At 52.4% G+C, this 24,664-nt stretch overlaps 1 long non-coding RNA gene across 2 annotated transcripts in view; it reads right to left on the bottom strand.

The window, feature by feature from the left end:
• Positions 1 to 1,626: 1,626 nt before the first annotated feature.
• LOC143788428 (uncharacterized) overlaps positions 1,627 to 24,664 on the bottom strand; it is a 41,362-nt gene continuing 18,324 nt past the window's right edge. The window contains exons 1-3 of one of the 2 annotated variants that reach the window (XR_013218630.1): positions 17,047 to 17,060; positions 5,457 to 5,530; positions 1,627 to 2,013 (exon numbers count right to left, since the gene is read on the bottom strand). This is a non-coding gene — a long non-coding RNA (uncharacterized LOC143788428). Of the gene's footprint in view, positions 2,014 to 5,456; positions 5,531 to 17,046; positions 17,061 to 24,664 lie in introns of those variants that run through there. The other variant, XR_013218629.1, reaches the window with a different exon arrangement.

Genomic DNA, 24,664 nt, shown 5'->3' with positions numbered 1-24,664 from the left:
TCTGACATCTGAATCCTTGTCGTTCCACTCTAGACACAATCCTATCACACTGCATAGGCTCAGGACTCCGCTCGGAAGACAATGCCATAGTGTCCACAACTCCGCGCTCGCGCAAGCGCCGATCAATCTGAATGGCCAGAGACATAGAATCACTCAGACCAGCAGGCGTGGGGAACCCCACCATAACATCTTTAACGGATTCAGAAAGACCGTTTCTGAAAATTGCCGCCAAGGCATCCTCATTCCATTTAGTCAGCACAGACCATTTTCTAAATTTCTGGCAATATGATTCTGCCGCTTCTTGACCCTGACACAGGGCCAACAAGGTCTTCTCAGCATGATCCACTGAATTAGGTTCATCATACAATAACCCAAGCGCCTGGAAAAAGGTGTCTACATTAAGCAAAGCCAGATTCCCAGGTTCCAGGGCAAATGCCCAATCCTGGGGGTCACAACGCAGCAGAGATATAACAATTTTAACCTGCTGGATGGGATCACCAGAGGAACGGGGTTTCAGAGCAAAAAACAGTTTACAGTTATTTTTAAAGCTCAAAAATTTGGACCTATCCCCAAAAAACAAATCAGGAGTTGGAATTCTAGGCTCTAAAACCGGAGTCTGAACGATATAATCGGAAATACCCTGTACTCTAGCAGCAAGTTGATCCACACAAGAAGCCAATCCCTGAACATCCATGCCAGTGCCAAACTCCTGAGCCACCCAGAGGTAAAGATGGAAAAAAAAACACAACAGACTACAGAAAAAAAAAATGGCTCAGCACTTTCCTTCCCTTCTTCTGAGATGCGGTTAACTCATTGTTGGCCAGTTGTACTGTTATGATCTGGTGGCCTAAGAGCAGCATGAGACGTACTCTGGAGAAGGTGGTACCTGTACTGACCGCAGACCCTGAACTTAACACCGCAACTAGAAGTAGCCGTGGAATGTACCTTTTACTCCCTAGACATCTTGACACAGCCGGAGGACTAATTACCCCTAGAGATTGAAAAGGGAAAACCATCTTGCCTCAGAGAAAATCCCCAAAGGATAGACGGCCCCCCACAAATATTGACTGTGAGAGGAGAGGGAAAAAAGATACACATACTGAAATCAGAATTTAGCAAAGGAGGCCACTTCTAGCTAAATAGAAAGGATAGGACAGAGTACTATGCGGTCAGTATTAAAACACTAGAAAATATCCACCACAGAAAATACAAAATCTCCACATCTAACTAAAGATATGGAGGGTATATCTGCATCTCCAGAGATACCAGCTTGGCTAAACAAATCCTTATACAGACCAAGCTGGACAAGACAAAAACATGGAAAAGAACTGAACAATAAGGCCCACAGCATGTGGACAGCAAAAATAAAGGCCAGAACTTATCTTTGTTGAAACAGCAAAGCAGGAGAGACCAGGCAGGGATGTGAATCCTCCAGGAACAATGGACAACTGGCACTGACTAAAGGGTCAAGCAAGACTAAATAGCCCAGTCCGAATTGCAAAAAGTGGACACACCTGATGAATGCTGCGATCCAGAGACAGCAGCACTACCACTTATAACCACCGGAGGGAGCCCAAGAGCAGAATTCACAACACATGTTATTTGTATGCACTGTTGCTTTTACTTATTTACTTACAGCAGGGTACAGTTACTCCTATGGCGGTAACCTCGGGTGAGGTACTCGTCTTTTACACCCCGCTACGTTACATGTGTGGACTTGTGCTGTGAGGGTCCGTAAAGGCCACATATAACCGGTGTTGCTGGTTTACCAAGACCAGATGTTTTACAGTTCAATGAGGGAGACCACCATTTGAAAATAAACTTTTTACTAAACGGGAACTTGGCAGGGAATATATACAAGAGATAGAGGGCATTGAGTCTTAGGCACAATTTCTTCACAACTTGAAGCATTTTCCACACACTTTGCTTCCTTCTCTGCTGTTCTCCATCTTCACCTTTCCTCTTTACTCTTTCTACTTTTCCCTGTTTCCACTGTTTCTCACTACTTCACCACTGTAAAGGGGGTGAGAAGAAGATGCCGAGTCAAGAAGAGTTAAATTATATGAGTTATATTAATATTTATTGTTTTATTGTTATTACTGTTTTATATAAAGTTGCATTATATCCTTATGACCTGTTTGTGTCTTGGTTCTCCTGGAGGTTTTACCCCAATTATTTGGAGGGGTTAGATTAGATAACAGGGAATTGTGAGATGCTAAAAGTTAAAGGTCAATGTTTCTTTCATCAATTTTACTCTGCCATCCATGTCCAGGAAGATTAGCTACAGAGCCATAAGCTGTAAACTTGAGTATGTTCTGCACCGTGGACCAAGGAACATCAAGGTCTAAGGAGATGTGCTTGTAACTTTGAGATAGTTAATATTGTTTAAGAATTTTGGTTCTCAAGTCCTCAGACAGTTCTCTTCTTCTCTTTCTATTCTCCATGCTTAGTTTGACACACAGACACATAATGCAAAGATTGAGTCAACATCTCCCCTTTTATCTGGCTTCAGGTGTGATTTTTATTTTGCCCACACCTGTTACTTGCCACAAGTGAGTTTGAACAAGCATCACATGCCTGAAACAAAGTTGTTTACCCACAATTTTGGAAAGGTGCTAACAGTTTTGTCCTGCCCATCTTTGAGTTTTTGTGTGAAATTATATTCAATTTGACTTTTTTTCTTAGTTTTTTTTGTGTTGTTGCAATACATACAAAGAAAATAAACATGTGTATAACAAAACGTGTAATTACAATCATTTTCTGGGAGAAATACTTCATTTTATGGAACAATTTCAAGGATGCCAACACTTTCGGCCATGACTATAGATCACATAGACACTGGTAGCCATGTTATACATCGACTAGAAACACACTGCCTTATTATATACAAACTATAAACTGGCAGTCATGTTATATAATAATATTACACATTATTGTACTAGTTCAGTTAGTCCATGAATGTCTTGCAACACTTGAATGTGAGGGGTCACATAACTGAGCCATCGCTTTAATTTCTAAGCAATACACAAGCTAATCTATACTATCCAATTGGTACAAGAAAGGTATATGAGCAGAATTTTCAATATACTTATATTAGGAAATGGCGTGATTTCCTATTTTTTATTCTTTCTGTAAAAAGAAATAAAATAATTAAATATAAATCTGACAGCCCATTTAACTTCAATAAATGACATGCAGACATATACTATTCCACTGATAAGTTTTTTTTTGCCATGGGCATCCCATTTTTATGTCATGACAAATTAAAAGGAGAAAGGTGGTGACAACAGCTTTGTGTATTTGTGCCACAGAAACAATATGATGTAACCTGTCTGTATTGACGGTTCAAATAAAAAATGCGAGAAGACCATAAAGGAGTGATAGATTTTAAGATATAACTACATATCTAAAACAAGACTGATCACATTGAAGGCTGTCCTTCTCCGCATCTTCAATGTCAAGCATGTCACCACAAAAAATAAGATATTCCAGTGAAAAGTTACAAGCCGAACCATGGTTGCTAAATATCTTTCCATCATCGCATGTCTTGGAGCTAGTCAGCCGCAGAATAGATAAGGGACATGTGTCTTTTACATGGTGCGCACTGTGGGAAATGACCAAATGGGCTTTTATCACCTACTTGTGCAGACATATCCTGGAGTATAGCCTCAGGCCTCCTATGTTCACATACAACTCGATCCATACTGATACTCCAACTCTGTGGCTTAAAAGAGATTGAATAAAAGCAGCATTTCTATGTCCAGCCCAGAATTCATTATATTATCAGTTCTATATATAATCTAACCCAAATATTGGCAGCTGTGAGCAAATGATTGGGTGTGGATACATGTAACGTAGAATCCATAATCCATTCTAGGTTATATTCTCTATACTATATAAATTTATACTGTAAGTGGCTGTAGGACACCTAGTGGATGGGAGATTAACCTGGAGTAATACATATGGGACTATAAGGGGTTAATCAGCCATGACAGGCTGATTGTGAGAAGCTTAGGAGTTCGGAGAGACTGCTACTCACCATGTCTCCACCTTTTGGGTGTGGGTCACTTTGTTAAATGAGACCAGTTTGTCTCACACATGGCTGTGTGCATGGAGGTTGCAGATCTCCTGGATTGAGTGCCTTTGCTAAAGGTACTAGGAAGCCAGATGGGCTAACCAGCACTATCGTATGGACTTTATGTTTTACTTTGTGCCGGACAAATGCTGTATTTAAGTTTTCTTGTGATGTGGTTTATTAAGACTGAAATAGAAACGGATCCTGAAATCCCTCATATCGCTCCCAAGTGAGTAGCATTGTTACAATACATATATTGTTGCATATTTAAAAGCATACTGAATAATTCACACTCGATAGTTGTGCTGAGTTGTTATCCTATTACAGACACAGCCACACATAAAATCAAGTTGTAATCTGAGGATGAGAATAAAACATAGTAGAGACCAGTTAGTATTGGGTAACATATAACAGTGGTTTACCATTGAGGTCAGTATTGGGCCATCTTCCTTTTTTACTATATTTAACCCCTTAACAACCGTCAATACTCATTAAAACAGCGGCCGCTAAGGGTACATATTCCTTCATCGCCAATTGGAAATGAGGCTGTACCACCCCCACAGTCAGAAAATCTTAGAGCTTTCGGCTAACTGGAGTAGCCGAGACCTAGAACATGAACACTCACGTGCCCGCCGTTATTTAGCTAAAACGGCGATCACAAAAAAAAAGTGTGCACACTGTTACAATGACTTCTCTCTCTTCTGACACGATACACGTGTCAGAGTAGAGAGAAATGATGCCTCACGAGACCCCCTGATACATCCACCATCCCCAGGCCCTCCTCATCCATCTGCCAGCCCGCATCATTGTTCTGGAAGATCTGCTGGCCGGTCCCCGGAAACAATAGGAAATTTTTCCTATGGGTTGCTTTTGATCATTGTAATAAACCGTATCACAGTGATTAAAAGAAAAAAAAAGTAAAATCAAATCCCCTTTTGTCACTCCCTTAGTTAGATAAAACTTATAGAATCACATTTTTTTTCCATTCTTTGCAGTTGGGGATAGGGTTGGTATTAAAGGGAACCTGTCACCTGAATTTGGCGGGACAGGTTTGCGGTCAGATTGCCTTGCGCAGGCGTGTACTACGGAGGACACAGCATGAACGTCAATCCAATATTGCGGCCAGCATGCAGCCAGCGGGTAAGGAAAGGGTGAATCAAACACCCGAAAACCCCGCCCATATGACCGCAAACCTGTCCCGCCAAATTCAGGTGACAGGTTCCCTTTAAAGCTGGGTTAGGCTTAGGGTTAGGGTTGGGGTTAGAATAGGTTTTTTTTCCAAAAGTAAAAAAAAATGACGATATGATGGCTAGGGTCAAGCAGAACAGTCGCAGAAATAGTGGGATACGTTGAAGCACTGCAGAGTTGTAGGGTGACTCACTCGGCTGCTTTCTGTAGTAGACACAGGACACCAGGGTCCATCGGCCTCTAGTTGCACATACATCTGCATGTGAGCTGTGTACAAAAAACAGTGGAGTATTGTCAATAAAGATTATTTACAAAGGTTATACATTTTTTTCCAACACATTTCCTAATTAAACCACACAAATACAGATGCCAGATCCTGGGAAAGCTCCATCCTCAGAAATAATAGCACAGACTTGGCTGGAGCATAGTCTTTCTTCCACCTCATAGACTGTCTCAGCAACATAAATTTGACACAATGTCAAAGCTTGTACTATGGCTGTTTAAAGAGTTGTTCCCAAAAACACAATGTGGACTTATAACAATGTACACATATATTTATGCTAATATAACTCACTTTTATATCTTCCTGTTTTGCATTTCTCGCCCTCTAAAGCAGGGATTTCAAACTCAAACACACAGCAGACCAAAACTTAAAACTGGGACAAAGTTGTGGACCAATATTGTTATTTAGTGCAAAAATTGAAAAAGTTTTTCCTTTTCATCAAACGTAAAAATGAACCTTTTCGTATGGAAACAAATATAAGTTTTGCTTCACCCCTTTACCCCCAAAGGTAGTTTACATGTTAATGACCAGGCCAATTTTTACAATTCTGACCAGTGTCACTTTATGATGTAATAACTCTTGGTAGTTGGACCATGAGAAAATACCAAATAATGTCTAACAGAGCTGACCTGTGTCTCAAGGTTGATGTGTAACAGCCGATCTGTGTGCCTCAACTCTGATGTGTTACTGCCAAGCTGTGCCTCAACCATACCTCCCAACTTTTGAAGATGGGAAAGAGGGACAAAGGTTGCGGCGCGCAACGTGCGCCACGGCAAATTTTAGGCCACGCCTCTGACCACACCCATTCATAATTAGTCACACCCATATCCATGTCCCAACCACACCCATTTAGCACTGCTGATCACACTGTTTTATATGCAATAATTCTAAACAAAAAAATATGGCCACACAGTGCTCCATACTGTATAATGGCCACACATGATGCTCCATACTGTATATTGGCTGCACATGATGCTCCATACTGTATAATGGCCACACATGATGCTCCATACTGTATAATGACCGCACATGATGCTCAATACTGTATAATGACCGCACATGCTGCTCCATAATGTATAATGACCGCACATGCTGCTCCATAATGTATAATGACCGCACATGCTGCTCCATACTGTATAATGGCCACACATGATACTCCATACTGTATAATGACCACACATGATGCTCCATACTGTATAATGACCGCACATGATGCTCCATACTGTATAATGACCGCACATGATGCTCCCCCTGACGAAGGCAGACGCCGAAACGCGCGTCGGGGCTCGGCACATCCCAGGGACGTCTTACTCCATATAGCAGGTAAATACCAGGTGGCTTTGGCCTCTATTTCACTTAGTCTTTTGCCCGCTTGGCGCTCTACACTTTACTGGTCACTATGTTCCTCATGTCACATATCGGCTGTATTTAACGCCAGTATTTAGCGCCAGTATCTAGCGTTAGCAATTCTATTTGGTTCTCTTTTTGCCACCAATCGATTTTTGCACATGCACTTTATAATATTGATTTGGTATACCTGCTTCTTATACCTATATGATTTACATACATAGGTATGCACATATGTCGTACCTCCACTGTGGTTATATATTTAATTTATTTTTAGTGCTATTTATATGTCCCTGGTGTTGTGCTTTTTATGGTATTTTTTCCACCGTTCCACTATATCATATATTTTAATAAATTTTGGTATTTATACTTCATCTTGGACTTTGTTTCGGTTGTTTTCTTCATGTTTTTAGGTGTTATTCCGATTTGTCTGTTACACTCCTTATTGGTGCACATTGGGTGGTGATATATATATTTTTTCCCCCTTTTTATTTATGTGTACCGTGCCTTGAGATGATGCTCCATACTGTATAATGGCCGCACATGATACTTCGTACCATATAATGGCCACACATAGCTACTCCTACACATGCGGCTGCGCTCCGTACACTTTGCACGCACGGCTCCGCTCCGTACACACGCGCTCCGCTCCATACATCTCGTACACATTCAGCTCCGCTTCATACACCTCGTACACATTCAGCTCCGCTCCATACACCTTGTACACACACGGCTCCGCTCCATACACCTCGTACACATTCAGGTGTGCTCCGTACACCTCATACACATGGCTCCGCTCCATACACCTCATACACACACGGCTCCGCTCCATACACCTCGCACACACGCGGCTCCACTCCATACACCTGGCACACACGCGGCTCCGCTCCATACACCTCGCACACACGCGGCTCCGCTCCATACACCTCGCACACACGCGGCTCCGCTCCATACACCTCGCACACACGCGGCTCCGCTCCATACACCTCGCACACACGGCTCCGCTCCATTCACCTCGCACACACGCGGCTCTGCTCCATACACCTCGCACACACACGGCTCCGCTCCATACACCTCGTACACACACGGCTCCGCTCCATACACCTCGCACACACACGGCTCTGCTACATCCACACTGTACACCTCCTGACCCCACACAAGGCATTACTTACTTACCTCATCATCGTGCAGCACCATGTGGCAACCAGCACAGCCGAGTCCTGCAATCCACGGACGGAGGTCCCGATCATGTGACTCCTGACTCCTCCCCTCCTGTGACCTCATCACAGGTCCTGTGCGCAGAAAGCAGGCAGCCATATGGAAGGGTAAGGGCCCGGGGCATGGCTTAACACAAGGGGGTGTGTCGGCTGCTTCTCACTCCTGCTGTCTGTGGGATCAGAGCGTCCCGTGCGGGAGTGCGGGGCAAAGGCTCAAAACCGGGACAGTCCCGCACAATGAGGGACGGTTGGGAGCTATGCCTCAACTCTGATGTGTAACTGCCAAGCTGTGTGCCTTAACGTTGATGTGTAACTGCCAAGCTGTGTGCCTCAAGATTGATGTGTAACTGCCAAGCTGTGTGCCTCAACTCTGATGTGTAACTGCCAAGCTGTGTGCCTCAACTCTGATGTGTAACTGCCAAGCTGCGTCTCAATGTTGATGTGTAACTACCAAGCTGTGTGCCTCAACTCTGATGTGTAACTGCCAAGCTCTGTGCCTAAATAAAATGTTTAACCATCAAAGTTGAGCTCATTTTGAAGTTCTATCAGATCACAAATTACTTTACTGAGTAAACTCTTGTTCCAGTTAAGACTTGATGTGTTTCTGTGAGTTACTGCGCCATTCTTTAATGGGGATACTGAGTAAAGGGTCCGCAAACACTGACTTCCTCCTCTTGTAAGCCAGTGTAGATTGCTTCTTATTGGTCTAAGTTTTTACCGTCAGGTTTATCTATGGTGTGTTTACATTCTCTCCCATTTTGCTGCTACTTCCCTCCAACTTAGCGTAATTTTTTTTTTATTATTTATTTTTTGCAAAAAGGTGTTTTCAGATACAAAATAAGTGGTTCAGTCAGGTCATTTATGTTTTAAGCAGTAAAAGAGCCTTGATTTTTTTTTCAATGATTCACTACTTTTTCCCTGCAGTTAATGCCTACATCCAAGGACCTAGAAGGCATCAATACTTCCGTCCCACTTCTTTATTGTGCAGCTCTCAAGTTTCTATAGCCATCCTTACATCTGGAGAGGTTTTCTACGTCTTTTATACTTGCCCTGCTAAGTGCCAGTCTATAATGCATTCACTGACTGCAGGATCCTTTGTTGTTTATATGCTATACTAGATGGCAGCCCGATTCTAAAGAATCGGGAGTCTAGAATCCATATATACTTTATTTATTCAAATGTAAGAATAATTTGGTGGGCGGGGACCCTCGGCCTCCGATTTGGTTGGCGGGGCCCCACGGCCTCCGATTTGGTGGGCGGGGTCCCTCTGCCTCCGCTTTGGTGGGCGGGGCCGCTCGGCCTTCGATTTGGTGGGCGGGGCTCCTCGGCCTCCGATTTGGTTGGTGGGGCCCCTTGGCCTCCGATTTGGTAGGCGGGGCCCCTTATCCTCCGATTTGGTGGGCGGGGACCCTCTGCCTCCGCGTTGGTGGGCGGGGACCCTCTGCCTCCGCTTTGGTGGGCGGGGCCGCTCGGCGTCCGATTTGGTAGTCGGGGCCCCTCGGCCTCCGATTTGGTGGGCGGGGCCCCTCGGCCTCCGATTTGGTTGTGGGGGCCCCTCGGCCTCCGATTTGGTGGGCGGGGACCCTCGGCCTCCGATTTGGTGGGCGGGGACCCTCGGCCTCCGATTTGGTGGGCGGGGACCCTCGGCCTCCGATTTGGTGGGCGGGGACCCTCGGCCTCCGATGTGGTGGGCGGGGCCCCTCGGCCTCCGCTTTGGTGGGCGGGGCCAGGCCCCTCGGCCTCCGCTTTGGTGGGCGGGGCCGCTCGGCCTCCGATTTGGTGGACGGGGCTCCTCGGCCTCCGATTTGGTTGGCGAAGCCCCTCGGCCTCCGATTTGGTTGGTGGGGCCCCTCGGCCTCCAATTTGGTGGGCGGGGACCCTCGGCCTCCGATTTGGTGGGCGGGGACCCTCAGCCTCCGATTTGGTGGGCGGGGATCCTCGGCCTCTGCTTTGGTGGGCGGGGCCCGTCGGCCTCCGATTTGGTGGGCGGGGCCCCTCGGCTTCCGATTTGGATGGTGGGGCCCCTCGGCCTCCGATTTGGTGGGCGGGGACCCTCGGCCTCCGATTTGGTGGGCGGGGACCCTCGGCCTCCGATTTGGTGGGTGGGGACCCTCGGCCTCCGATTTGGTGGGCGGGGCCCCTCGGCCTCCGATTTGGTGGGCGGGGCCCCTCGGCTTCCGATTTGGATGGTGGGGCCCCTCGGCCTCCGATTTGGTGGGCGGGGACCCTCGGCCTCCGATTTGGTGGGCGGGGACCCTCGGCCTCCGATTTGGTGGGTGGGGACCCTCGGCCTCCGATTTGGTGGGCGGGGCCCCTCGGCCTCCGATGTGGTGGGCGGGGCCCCTCGGCCTCCGCTTTGGTGGGCGGGGCCGGGCCCCTCGGCCTCCGCTTTGGTGGGCGGGGCTCCTCGGCCTCCGATTTGGTGGGCGGGGCCCCTCGGCCTCCGATTTGGTTGGCGGGGCCCCTCGGCCTCCGATTTGGTGGGCGGGGACCCTCGGCCTCCGCTTTGGTGGGCGGGGCCCCTCGGCCTTCGATTTGGTGGGCGGGGCCCCTCGGCCTCCGATTTGGTTGGTGTGGACCCTCGGCCTCCGATTTGGTGGGCGGGGACCCTCGGCCTCCGATTTGGTGGGCGGGGACCCTCGGCCTCCGATTTGGTGGGCGGGGACCCTCGGCCTCCGATTTGGTGGGCGGGGCCCATCGGCCTCCGATGTGGTGGGCGGGGCCCCTCGGCCTTCGATTTGGTGGGCGGGGACCCCCGGCCACCGATTTGGTGGGCGGGGCCCCTCGGCCTCCGATTTGGTGGGCGGGGACCCTCGGCCACCGATTTGGTGGGCGGGGACCCTCGGCCTCCGATTTGGTGGGCGGGGCCCCTCGGCCTCCGATTTGGTGGGCGGGGACCCTCGGCCACCGATTTGGTGGTCGGGGCCCCTCGGCCTCCGATTTGGTGGGCGGGGCCCCTCGGCCTCCGATTTGGTGGGCGGGGCCCCTCGGCCTCCGCTTTGGTGGGCGGGGCCCCTTGGCCTCCGATGTGGTGGTCGGGGCCCCTCGGCCACCGCTTTGGTGGGCGGGGCCGGGCCCCTCGGCCTCCGCTTTGGTGGGCGGGGCCGCTCGGCCTTCGATTTGTTGGGCGGGGCTCCTCGGCCTCCGATTTGGTTGGCGGGGCCCCTCGGCCTCCGATTTGGTTGGCGGGGCCCCTTATCCTCCGATTTGGTGGGCGGGGACCCTCGGCCTCCGATTTGGTGAGCGGGGACCCTCGGCCTCCGATTTGGTGGGCGGGGCACCTCGGCCTCCGATTTGGTGGGCGGGGACCCTCGGCCTCCGATTTGGTGGGCGGGGACCCTCGGCCTCCGATTTGGTGGGCGGGGCCCCTCGGCCTCCGATTTGGTTGTGGGGGCCCCTCGGCCTCCGATTTGGTGGGCGAGGACCCTCGGCCTCCGATTTGGTGGGCGGGGACCCTCGGCCTCCGATTTGGTGGGCGGGGACCCTCGGCCTCCGATTTGGTGGGCGGGGACCCTCGGCCTCCGATTTGGTGGGCGGGGCCCCTCGGCCTCCGATGTGGTGGGCGGGGCCCCTCGGCCTCCGCTTTGGTGGGCGGGGCCAGGCCCCTCGGCCTCCGCTTTGGTGGGCGGGGCCGCTCGGCCTCCGATTTGGTGGACGGGGCTCCTCGGCCTCCGATTTGGTTGGCGAAGCCCCTCGGCCTCCGATTTGGTTGGTGGGGCCCCTCGGCCTCCAATTTGGTGGGCGGGGACCCTCGGCCTCCGATTTGGTGGGCGGGGACCCTCAGCCTCCGATTTGGTGGGCGGGGATCCTCGGCCTCCGCTTTGGTGGGTGGGGCCCGTCGGCCTCCGATTTGGTGGGCGGGGCCCCTCGGCTTCCGATTTGGATGGTGTGGACCCTCGGCCTCCAATTTGGTGGGCGGGGACCCTCGGTCTCCGATTTGGTGGGCGGGGACCCTCGGCCTCCGATTTGGTGGGCGGGGCCCCTCGGCCTCCGATTTGGTGGGCGGGGCCCCTCGGCCTCCGATTTGGTGGGCGGGGCCCCTCGGCCTCCGATGTGGTGGGCGGGGCCCCTCGGCCTCCAATTTAGAGGGCGGGGACCCCCGGCCTCCGATTTGGTAGGCGGGGCCCCTCGGCCTCCGATTTGGTGGGCGGGGACCCTCGGCCTCCAATTTGGTGGGCGGGGACCCTCGGCCTCCAATTTGGTGGGCGGGGACCCTCGGCCTCCAATTTGGTGGGCGGGGCCCCTTGGCCTCCGATGTGGTGGTCGGGGCCCCTCAGCCTCCGCTTTGGTGGGCGGGGCCGGGCCCCTCGGCCTCCGCTTTGGTGGGCGGGGCCGCTCGGCCTTCGATTTGGTGGGCAGGGCTCCTCGGCCTCCGATTTGGTTGGCGGGGCCCCTCGCCCTCCGATTTGGTTGGCGGGGCCCCTCGGCCTCCGATTTGGTGTGTGCTCTGCCTGGGGCCACTGTGCTCTGCCTGAGGCCCCATATGCTGCCTGGGGCCCCTGTGCTCTGCCTGGGGCCCCATATGCTGCCTGGGGCCCCTGTGCTCTGCCTGGGGCTCCATATGCTGCCTGGGGCCCCTGTGCTCTGCCTGGGGCCCCTGTGCTCTGCCTGGGGCCCCATGTTCTGCCTGGGGCCCCTGTGCTCTGCCTGGGGCCCCATAAGCTGCCTGGGGCCCCTGTGCTCTGCCTGGGACCACTGTTCTCTGCCTGGGGCTCCATATGCTGCCTGGGGCCCCTGTGCTCTGCCTGGGGCCACTGTGCTCTGCCTGGGGCCCCATATGCTGCCTGGGGCCCCTGTGCTCTGCCTGGGGCCCCTGTGCTCTGCCTGGGGCCCCTGTGCTCTGCCTGGGGCCCCATGTTCTGCCTGGGGCCACTGTGCTCTGCCTGGGGCCCCATATGCTGCCTGGGGCCCCTGTGCTCTGCCTGGGGCCCCTGTGCTCTGCCTGGGGCCCCATATGCTGCCTGGGGCCCCTGTGCTCTGCCTGGGGCCCCTGTGCTCTGCCTGGGTGTAGGACACTGGTGACGTCACTTATCTCCGGACATTAGCTCCGGACATTAGCTCCGGACATTATCTCCGGACAAAGCCACGGAAGTTGGCACAAATTGCAGGAAGTAGTATTCTAGGCAATTATATATTAGATAGTTCTTTGTTTTCCCCAACAATGCAATGGTTGTCACTCTTTCTGCTTGTCATAATAACCTTTGCTTTATTCAAATTATATGAAGCCTAATCTTTCATTGTGTTCTATAACTTTCCTTTCTATGGTGTTAAAGGAGTTTAGAAAGAACCTGTCAGCTCTCCTGACATGTCTATTTTAGTGAATACCTGATTTCTCTATGACAATTCCGCGACAAATCTAGATCATCATTTCATATAACACTATTCTGTTATTCCTCCTAGAAATCTAATATATAATTGCCTAGAATACTACTTCCTGTAATTTGTGCCAACTTCCGTGGCTTTGTCCGGAGCTAATGTCCGGAGATAATATCCGGAGATAATGTCCGGAGCTAATGTCCGGAGCTAATGTCCGGAGATAAGTGACGTCACCAGTGTCCTACACCCAGGCAGAGCACAGGGGCCCCAGGCAGCATATGGGGCCCCAGGCAGAGCACAGTGGCCCCAGGCAGAGCACAGGGGCCCCAGGCAGAACATGGGGCCCCAGGCAGAGCACAGGGGCCCCAGGCAGAGCACAGGGGCCCCAGGCAGCATATGGGGCCCCAGGCAGAGCACAGGGGCCCCAGGCAGCATATGGGGCCCCAGGCAGAGCACAGTGGCCCCAGGCAGAGCACAGGGGCCCCAGGCAGAACATGGGGCCCCAGGCAGAGCACAGGGGCCCCAGGCAGAGCACAGGGGCCCCAGGCAGCATATGGGGCCCCAGGCAGAGCACAGGGGCCCCAGGCAGAGCACAGGGGCCCCAGGCAGCATATGGGGCCCCAGGCAGAGCACAGGGGCCCCAGGCAGCATATGGGGCCCCAGGCAGAGCACAGTGGCCCCAGGCAGAGCACAGGGGCCCCAGGCAGAACATGGGGCCCCAGGCAGAGCACAGGGGCCCCAGGCAGAGCACAGGGGCCCCAGGCAGCATATGGGGCCCCAGGCAGAGCACAGTGGCACCAGGCAGCATATGGGGCCCCAGGCAGAGCACAGTGGCCCCAGGCAGAGCACAGGGGCCCCAGGCAGCATATGGGGCCCCAGGCAGAGCACAGTGGTCCCAGGCAGAGCACAGGGGCCCCAGGCAGCTTATGGGGCCCCAGGCAGAGCACAGGGGCCCCAGGCAGAACATGGGGCCCCAGGCAGAGCACAGGGGCCCCAGGCAGAGCACAGGGGCCCCAGGCAGCATATGGGGCCCCAGGCAGAGCACAAGGGCCCCAGGCAGCATATGGGGCCCCAGGCAGAGCACAGGGGCCCCAGGCAGCATATGGGGCCCCAGGCAGAGCACAGTGGCCCCAGGCAGAGCACACACCAAATCGGAGGCCGAGGGGCCCCGCCAACCAAATCGGAGGCCGAGGGGCCCCACCCACCAAAGCGGAGGCCGAGGGGCCCGGCCCCGCCCACCAAAGCGGAGGCCGAGGGGCCCCGACCACCACATCGGAGGCCGAGGGGCCCCGCCCACCAAATCGGAGGCCGAGGGTCCCCGCCCACCAAATCGGAGGCCGAGGGTCCCCGCCCACCAAATCGGAGGCCGAGGGTCCCCGCCCACCAAATCGGAGGCCGAGGGTCCCCGCCCACCAAATCGGAGGCCGAGGGTCCCCGCCCACCAAATCGGAGGCCGAGGGTCCCCGCCCACCAAATCGGAGGCCGAGGGGCCCCGCCCACCAAATCGGAGGCCGAGGGTCCCCGCCCACCAAATCGAAGGCCGAGAGGCCCCGCCAACCAAAGCGGAGGCCGAGGGTCCCCGCCCACCAAATCGGAGGCAGAGGGACCCCGCCCACCAAATCGGAGGCCGAGGGGCCCCACCAACCAAATCGGAGGCCGAGGAGCCCCGCCCACCAAATCGAAGCCCGAGAGGCCCCGCCAACCAAAGCGGAGGCTGAGGGTCCCCGCCCACCAAATCGGAGGCAGAGGGACCCCGCCCACCAAATCGGAGGCCGAGGGTCCCCGCCCACCAAATCGGAGGCCGAGGGTCCCCGCCCACCAAATCGGAGGTTGAGGGTCCCCGCCCACCAAATCGGAGGCCGAGGGTCCCCGCCCACTAAATCGGAGGCCGAGGGGCTTCGCCAACCAAATCGGAGGCCGAGGAGCCCCGCCCACCAAATCGAAGGCCGAGCGGCCCCGCCCAACAAAGCGGAGGCCGAGGGGCCTAGCCCCGCCCACCAAAGCGGAGGCCGAGGGGCCCCACCCACCACATCGGAGGCCGAGGGGCCCCGCCCACCAAATCGGAGGCCGAGGGTCCCCGCCCACCAAATCGGAGGCCGAGGGTCCTCGCCCACCAAATCGGAGGCCGAGGGTCCCCGCCCACCAAATCGGAGGCCGAGGGTCCCCGCCCACCAAATCGGAGGCCGAGGGGCCCCACCAACCAAATCGGAGGCCGAGGGCCCCCGCCCACCAAATCGGAGGCTGAGGGTCCCCGCCCACCAAATCGGAGGCAGAGGGACCCCGCCCACCAAATCGGAGGCCGAGGGGCCCCACCAACCAAATCGGAGGCCGAGGAGCCCCGCCCACCAAATCGAAGGCCGAGAGGTCCCGCCAACCAAAGCGGAGGCTGAGGGTCCCCGCCCACCAAATCGGAGGCCGAGGGTCCCCGCCCACCAAATCGGAGGCCGAGGAGCCCCGCCCACCAAATCGAAGGCCGAGCGGCCCCGCCCAACAAAGCGGAGGCCGAGGGGCCTGGCCCCGCCCACCAAAGCGGAGGCCGAGGGGCCCCGCCCACCACATCGGAGGCCGAGGGGCCCCGCCCACCAAATCGGAGGCCGAGGGTCCCCGCCCACCAAATCAGAGGCCGAGGGTCCTCGCCCACCAAATCGGAGGCCGAGGGTCCCCGCCCACCAAATCGGAGGCCGAGGGTCCCCGCCCACCAAATCGGAGGCCGAGGGGCCCCACCAACCAAATCGGAGGCCGAGGGCCCCCGCCCACCAAATCGGAGGCTGAGGGTCCCCGCCCACCAAATCGGAGGCAGAGGGACCCCGCCCACCAAATCGGAGGCCGAGGGGCCCCACCAACCAAATCGGAGGCCGAGGAGCCCCGCCCACCAAATCGAAGGCCGAGAGGTCCCGCCAACCAAAGCGGAGGCTGAGGGTCCCCGCCCACCAAATCGGAGGCCGAGGGTCCCCGCCCACCAAATCGGAGGCCGAGGAGCCCCGCCCACTATATCGGAGGCTGAGGGGCCCCACCAACCAAATCGGAGGCCGAGGGGCCCCGCCCACCAAATCGGAGGCCGAGGGTCCCTGCCCACCAAATCGGAGGCCGAGGGGCCCCGCCAACCAAATCGGAGGCCGAGGGGCCCCGCCCACCAAATCGGAGGCCGAGGGGCCCCGCCCACCAAATCGGAGGCTGAGGTTCCCCGCCCACCAAATCGGAGGATAAGGGGCCCCGCCTACCAAATCGGAGGCCGAGGGGCCCCACCAACCAAATCGGAGGCCGAGGAGCCCCGCCCACCAAATCGAAGGCCGAGCGGCCCCGCCCACCAAAGCGGAGGCAGAGGGACCCCGCCCACCAAATCGGAGGCCGTGGGGCCCCGCCAACCAAATCGGAGGCCGAGGAGCCCCGCCCACCAAATCGAAAACCGAGCGGCCCCGCCCACCAAAGCGGAGGCAGAGGGACCCCGCCCACCAAATCGGAGGCCGTGGGGCCCCGCCAACCAAATCGGAGGCCGAGGGTCCCCGCCCACCAAATTATTCTTACATTTGAATAAATAAAGTATATATGGATTCTAGACTCCCGATTCTTTAGAATCGGGCTGCCATCTAGTGTATAATAAATAAATTGACAACTGTTACCAGCTGGTGGTGAGTTGAGTCACCCGCCAGGGCCGTGGGGTACCTGGCTCCGGGTCCAGTGTTCACAGGGGGATGTCACGGTGGCGACCGGGTCCGTGGTCCTGGGCGCCCATGTAAAAGGGGAAAGTCTTTAAAGGGATTTGGTGAATAAAGTCTATTGTTCGTGATGCCACCTGTGGTATTCGGTCAGTGGGGACCGATGCTGCTTTAAGGGGTCCTCTGGGGTGATGTTATGGCAGCTAGATGGTATAACTTCCCACAGGTGAAGTGTATCTCCAGGGCTCCCGGTCTGTAAGTGGAAGATGGTGTGAGGCGCAGTGAAGAACGAGGACACAAGGTTGCAGTCTCTTTACCTTATTTACTGAAGACTTCAGCAGCCACAGTCCAGGGCACCAGATCACAGGGCAGGCAGGGTTCGGCCGGTTTGGAGGCAAGTTAGGAGTCCCCTTATCCAGGTGGAGATCAAAGCCTTCCTCTAGCGCGGTGGTGTTGTAGTCCCTTACTGCCTATGGCTTCAGATAAGGTCCTCACAGTTCGTCTCTGTCCGAGCCTGTTTTTAGGAACTCTAGCACGCCCCGGGCTCTATGTGTTACTGTGTCTCAGGTGTGTGTGGCGGACAGGTAATTTGCAGTTGAGCTGTCCTGCCGGTCTCTGATGTAAGTCATGGAGTCCCTTACAGTCCTCGGTATTCCGGGTACCGGTGTCTGCACCTCAGAAGGAGGCAGCCTGCTCGTGGCTGGTCTCCCACTGGTCTCCTCGCCTGTGCTCCTCTCTCTTACACGCTCACTGCAATGTATTCGGCTTTCGTATAATCTCTTCCCAGGAGCTGCAGCACTGCGGCTACACAGCTCCGTACACCTTCTTCTGCCTCAGACTGCTCCAGTCTGCTTCCTGGCACTAACTGTCTAACTTTCCCTCCAAACTACCATATATATGGGGAGTCACCTAGTAAATAGGATCAAAAGCTCCCCTTGGTGGCCTGGAGTGTGAACATGTTGCATGCTTGTGTTTACCTGGTGACAGTTATCCTTTCTTGCCTCCAAACGTAACATCACCTCCCCCGTGAGGGAAGCAATGCTACTGTGATGACCAGGACCCTGGGGCGCCACAGAGTCCTTTCACAGTATGACACTGTCCAATCAGTGGTATGGTTTTTGGCCCGAAGAAGAAGTAGGTTACTTCGAAAGGCGTCGACAAAAAAAACCCACATACCCTTCTTGTTGGTACCTTCGTATGTCCTTCCATCCACCAGCAGCGCAGAATATCCACATTTTTTTTCCTCTTCACTGTCTAATCAGGCCTGTCCCTGTCAGACTCTTTCAGGACGCAAAATGGTAACACACATTTATTAATTTCCAGGAGGAATAATAGAGAAATAGTATAGATCACAGTTGTAAAAATAGATGCTTCAGAGTTATCACTTCATGGGGAACATGTCACTAATGTCCCGCACTCTGCTAGGACTTGTTGTAGTTGAGCACATGTACTCATTGAAATCTACATGGCCATTCATGACTTAAACAGGTTTATGGTTTCTTGTGGTGTGGATGGGGTTAAGAGTTCCTTGTAGTAACTCTGCTGAGTTTTTCTATTGGTTCTTGTGTCAGTTGCTGCCTCTTGGAATTACGCCCGTTCCTTGCTTTCTCCCATGCCAGCTATAGAGTTTCTATCCTGCGCCTCACTACTCTGGAGAAGGTGTTCTTGGAGAAACTGTTTTGCTTCTGGAGCACCCCCCAGGGCCGTGGGGATACTCGGTATCTGTCCGGTTCTTAAAGGGTAAGTGGTCACAGCAGCAGTGACCCGGTCTGTGGCCCTGGGCGCCCAATTAAAGGGGAATGGATTCTATTAAAAATAAAGTTTGTTCGGGATAACGGGAGATTGAAAAATGTTTGTGATGCCACCTGTGGTACTCGGCAATAAAGGTGTTAGCCGATGCTGCTTCAGAGTCCAATGGGGCTGATGGTGATGCAGCAGAGTTGATACAGCTCTCCACAGGTAGAGCTAAACCCCAGGGCAACTGTATGAATAGGTGATGAGATGATGGTGATTGTGGTAGGCCGGGCAGGTGTTGTAGGAATAAGGCAAGGACACAGCAAGGTGCAGTTTCCACCTTTACTCACAGTTCTCCAGTCCACAAACGTCAGCCGAATGCTGTGTTCTCCGGGTCAGTGGTCCAGCAAACTCCCGGGCAAATTGGGATGCACCTTTCCAGGACTCATTTCATATGCCTTTCTCTGGCCATCTCACTACACTGGCTTTCCATTTTTCCTGCCCAGCGACTTACCCACAGTGTCCCAAGCCAGCAGCCACGAACCTGGTCGGGCAACATCCTCTCAGTCCCCTGGATTCTATGCGGCTGCCTTTTTGGCAAAGTATGGGTGGATGTGGCTGTGACTCTTGCAAAAGCCACAGCCTCCGGTTTCTTAGCTAAACTTGAAGATTTCCACTAAGTTGGGGCCGTGTTATGGACCTGGTGGTTAGGAGCACCCGAAATGACCTGATGGTTAAAATGGAAAAACCTGGGACAAGCTCTGAGGAAGTGGTAACTCTACTGACCGCAATCCCTAATCCTATCACACACACTAGAAATAGCCGTGGAGCGTACCTAACTCTCCCTAGACGCCTCTTCACAGCCTAAGAGCTAACTACCCCTAAAGATAGAAATAGCAGCCTACCTTGCCTCAGAGAAATTCCCCAAAGTAAAGGTAGCCCCCCACAAATATTAACTGTGAGTTAAGAGGAAGTAACAAACACAGGAATTAAACAGATTTTAGCAAAGGAGGCCGAATCTTCTCTAGATAGACAGAGGATAGGAAAGGGAACTATGCGGTCAGTATTAAAAACTACAAAAACCACGCAGAGTGTGCAAAAAGACCTCCACACCGACTCATGGTGTGGAGGTGCAGCTCTGCACCCCCAGAGCTTCCAGCTAGCAAGGAAATATCATAATAGCAAGCTGGACTAGAAACATAGCATGTACTGAGAAATATATTCAAAAACCAATGAACAGCAAATGGACTAGCGAGGACTTAGCTTCTGCTGGAGTAGACAGGTCATCTGAGAAATCCAAGAGAGATCTGAACCAGTACAGAGACATTGACGGCTGGCATGAACTAACGACCTGGGAAGAGTTAAATAGGGAAGCCAGCAGCAGCAATAAACGAGGGCAGCTGAGAAAGCCAACCTCAAAGATCAGCAGTTCCACTTAAAGCCACCAGAGGGTGTCCAAGGACAGAACTCACCAAAGTACCATTCACGACCACAGGAGGGAGCCCGAGAACGGAATTCACAACAGTACCCCCCCTTGAGGAGGGGTCACCAAACCCTTACCAGAGCCCCCAGGCCGATCAGGACGAGCCAAATGAAAGGCACGAACCAAATCGGCAGCATGGACATCGGAGGCAACAACCCAGGAATTATCCTCCTGACCATAACCCTTCCATTTAACCAGGTACTGAAGCTTCCGTCTCGAAATACGAGAATCTAAAATCTTCTCCACCACATACTCCAACTCCCCCTCAACCAACACCGGAGCAGGAGGATCAACAGAAGGAACAATAGGCGCCACATATCTCCGCAACAACGACCTATGGAACACATTATGGATGGCAAAAGAAGCTGGAAGGGCCAAACGAAACGACACAGGATTGATAATTTCAGAAATCTTATAAGGACCAATGAAACGAGGCTTGAACTTAGGAGAAGAAACCTTCATAGGAACATAACGAGAAGACAACCAAACCAAATCCCCAACACGAAGTCGGGGACCAACACAGCGACGGCGGTTAGCAAAACGTTGCGCCTTCTCCTGAGACAATGTCAAATTGTCCACCACGTGAGTCCAAATTTGCTGCAACCTGTCCACTACAGAATCCACACCAGGACAGTCAGAAGGCTCAACCTGCCCTGAAGAAAAACGAGGATGAAAACCAGAATTACAAAAAAAAGGCGAAACCAAAGTAGCAGAACTAGCCCGATTATTAAGGGCGAACTCGGCCAATGGCAAGAAGGTCACCCAATCATCCTGATCAGCAGAGACAAAGCATCTCAGATAGGTCTCCAAGGTCTAATTAGTTCGTTCGGTTTGGCCATTTGTCTGAGGATGGAACGCTGAAGAAAAAGACAAATCAATGCCCATCTTAGCACAAAAGGACTGCCAAAACCTAGAAACAAACTGGGAACCTCTGTCCGACACAATATTCTCCAGAATGCCATGCAAACGAACCACATGCTGAAAAAATAATGGAACCAAATCAGAGGAGGAAGGCAATTTAGGCAAGGGTACCAAATGGACCATCTTAGAAAAACGATCACAAACCACCCAGATGACAGACATCCTTTGAGAGACAGGAAGATCAGAAATGAAATCCATGGAAATATGCATCCAGGGCCTCTTCAGGACAGGCAAAGGCAAAAGCAACCCACTGGCACGAGAACAGCAAGGTTTGGCCCGAGCACAAGTCCCACAGGACTGTACAAAAGAACGCACATCCCGTGACAAGGAAGGCCACCAAAAGGACCTAGCAACCAAATCTCTGGTACCAAAAATCCCAGGCTGACCAGCCAATACTGAACAATGAACCTCAGAAATAACCCTACTAGTCCATCTATCAGGGACAAACAGTTTCTCCACTGGACAGCGGTCAGGTCTATCAGCCTGAAACTCCTGCAGCACCCGCCGCAAATCAGGGGAGATGGCAGACAAAATCACCCCCTCCTTGAGAATACCAGCCGGCTCAGAGACTCCCGGAGAATCAGACAAAAAACTCCTAGAAAGGGCATCAGCCTTCACATTCTTAGATCCCGGAAGGTATGAGACCACAAAATCGAAATGGGATAAAAACAGTGACCATCGAGCCTGTCTAGGATTCAACCGCTTGGCGGACTCGAGGTAAGTCAGATTCTTGTGATCAGTCAAGACCACCACGCGATGTTTGGCTCCCTCAAGCCAATGTCGCCACTCCTCGAATGCCCACTTCATAGCCAACAACTCCCGATTGCCGACATCATAATTACGCTCAGCAGGCGAAAACTTTCTAGAAAAGAAAGCACACGGCTTCATCAAAGAGCCATCAGAACTTCTCTGAGACAAAACAGCCCCTGCCCCAATCTCAGAAGCATCAACCTCGACCTGAAAAGGGAGCAAAACATCTGGCTGACGCAACACAGGGGCCGAAGTAAAACGACGTTTAAGCTCCTGAAAAGCCTCAACGGCCGCAGGGGACCAGTTCACCACATCAGCGCCTTTCTTCGTCAAATCAGTCAAAGGCTTAACCACACTAGAAAAATTAGCGATGAAGCGACGGTAAAAATTAGCAAAGCCCAGGAACTTCTGAAGACTCTTCACAGATGTAGGTTGAGTCCAATCATAAATGGCCTGAACTTTAACAGGGTCCATCTTGATAGAAGGGGAAAAAATTAAGCCCAAAAAGGAAACCTTCTGAACTCCAAAGAGACATTTAGACCCCTTCACAAACAACGCATTAGCACGAAGGACCTGGAACACCATCCTGACCTGCCTCACATGGGACTCCCAATCATCCGAAAAGACCAAAATATCATCCAAATATACAATCATGAACCTATCCAGATACTTCCGGAAGATGTCGTGCATAAAGGACTGAAACACAGATGGGGCATTAGAAAGCCCGAGTGGCATCACCCGGTACTCAAAATGGCCCTCGGGCGTATTAAATGCTGTTTTCCATTCATCGCCCTGTTTAATACGCACAAGATTATACACCCCTCGAAGGTCAATCTTGGTAAACCAACTAGCCCCCTTAATCCGAGCAAACAAATCAGACAACAGAGGCAAAGAGTACTGAAGTTTGACCGTGATTTTATTGAGAAGGTGGTAATCTATACAGGGTCTCAGAGAGCAATCTTTCTTGGCCACTAAAAAGAACCCTGCTCCCAACGGTGATGAAGACGGGCGAATATGTCCTTTCTCCAAGGACTCCTTCACATAACTCCACATAGCGGCATGTTCTGGCACAGATAAATTAAACAGTCGGCCCTTAGGGAACTTACTACCAGGAATCAAATTAATAGCGCAATCACAGTCCCTATGAGGAGGTAGGGCACTGGACTTGGGCTCATCAAATACATCCTGGTAATCCGACAAAAACTCAGGAATTTCAGAAGGAGTGGAAGAAGAAATTGACATCAAAGGAACATCACTATGTATCCCTTGACAACCCCAACTAGACACAGACATTGATTTCCAATCCAGTATTGGATTATGAACCTGTAACCATGGCAAACCCAACACGACAACATCATGCAAATTATGCAACACCAAAAAGTGAATATTTTCCTGATGTGCGGGAGCCATGCACATGGCCAGCTGAGTCCAGTACTGAGGTTTATTCTTGGCCAATGGCGTAGCATCAATTCCCCTTAAGGGAATAGGAATCTGCAAAAGCTCCAAGAAAAAACCACAGCGCCTGGCAAACTCCAAGTCCATCAAATTCAGAGCAGCGCCCGAATCCACAAATGCCATAACAGAGTAGGACGACAATGAGCAAATCAGAGTAACAGATAAGAGAAATTTAGGCTGCACAGTACTAATGGTGACAGACCTAGCGAACCTCTTAGTGCGCTTAGGACAATCAGAGATACCATGAGAAGAGTCACCACAGTAAAAACACAGCCCATTCTGACGTCTGTGTTCTTGCCGTTCAGCTCTGGTCAAAGTCCTATCGCATTGCATAGGCTCAGGCCTATGCTCAGAGGACACCGCCAAATGGTGCACAACTTTGCGCTCGCGCAAACGCCGATCAATCTGAATGGCCAAAGACATTGATTCATTCAGACCAGCAGGCGTGGGGAACCCCACCATAACATCTTTAAGGGCTTCAGAAAGACCCTTTCTGAAAATTGCTGCCAGGGCACACTCATTCCATTGTGTAAGCCCAGACCACTTTCTAAACTTCTGGCAATATACTTCTGCCTCATCCTGACCCTGACATAGAGTCAGCAAGATCTTTTCTGCCTGATCTACAGAATTAGGTTCGTCATAAAGCAATCCAAGCGCTAGAAAAAATGCATCTACATTAAGCAATGCAGGATTTCCTGGCTCAAGGGAGAATGCCCAGTCTTGCGGGTCACCACGCAACAAAGAAATAACAATCTTTACTTGCTGAATGGGGTCACCAGAGGAGCGGGGTTTCAGAGCAAGAAACAGTCTGCAATTATTTTTGAAATTCAAAAAATTAGATCTATCCCCAGAAAACAAATCAGGAATTGGAATTCTAGGCTCTAACATCGGATTCTGAACTACATAATCTTGAATACTCTGTACCCTAACAGCGAGTTGATCCACACAAGAGGACAAACCCTGAATATCCATATCTACACCTGAGTCCTGAACCACCCAGAGGTTAAGGGGAAAAGAAAGACAAAACAAGCAGCAAAGAAAAAAAAATTGACTCAGAACTTCTCTTTTCCCTCTTTTGAGATGCATTAACACTTTGTTGGCCAGCTGTACTGTTATGGACCTGGTGGTTAGGAGCACCCGAAATGACCTGATGGTTAAAATGGAAAAACCTGGGACAAGCTCTGAGGAAGTGTTAACTCTATTGACCGCAATCCCTAATCCTATCACACACACTAGAAA

The sequence above is a fragment of the Ranitomeya variabilis genome, chromosome 8 (genome assembly GCF_051348905.1).
Source record: "Ranitomeya variabilis isolate aRanVar5 chromosome 8, aRanVar5.hap1, whole genome shotgun sequence".
Classification (NCBI taxonomy): Eukaryota; Metazoa; Chordata; class Amphibia; order Anura; family Dendrobatidae; genus Ranitomeya; species Ranitomeya variabilis.
The sequence above is the reverse complement of the archived record's forward strand: the minus strand, read 5'-3'. Positions and strand labels throughout refer to the sequence as shown.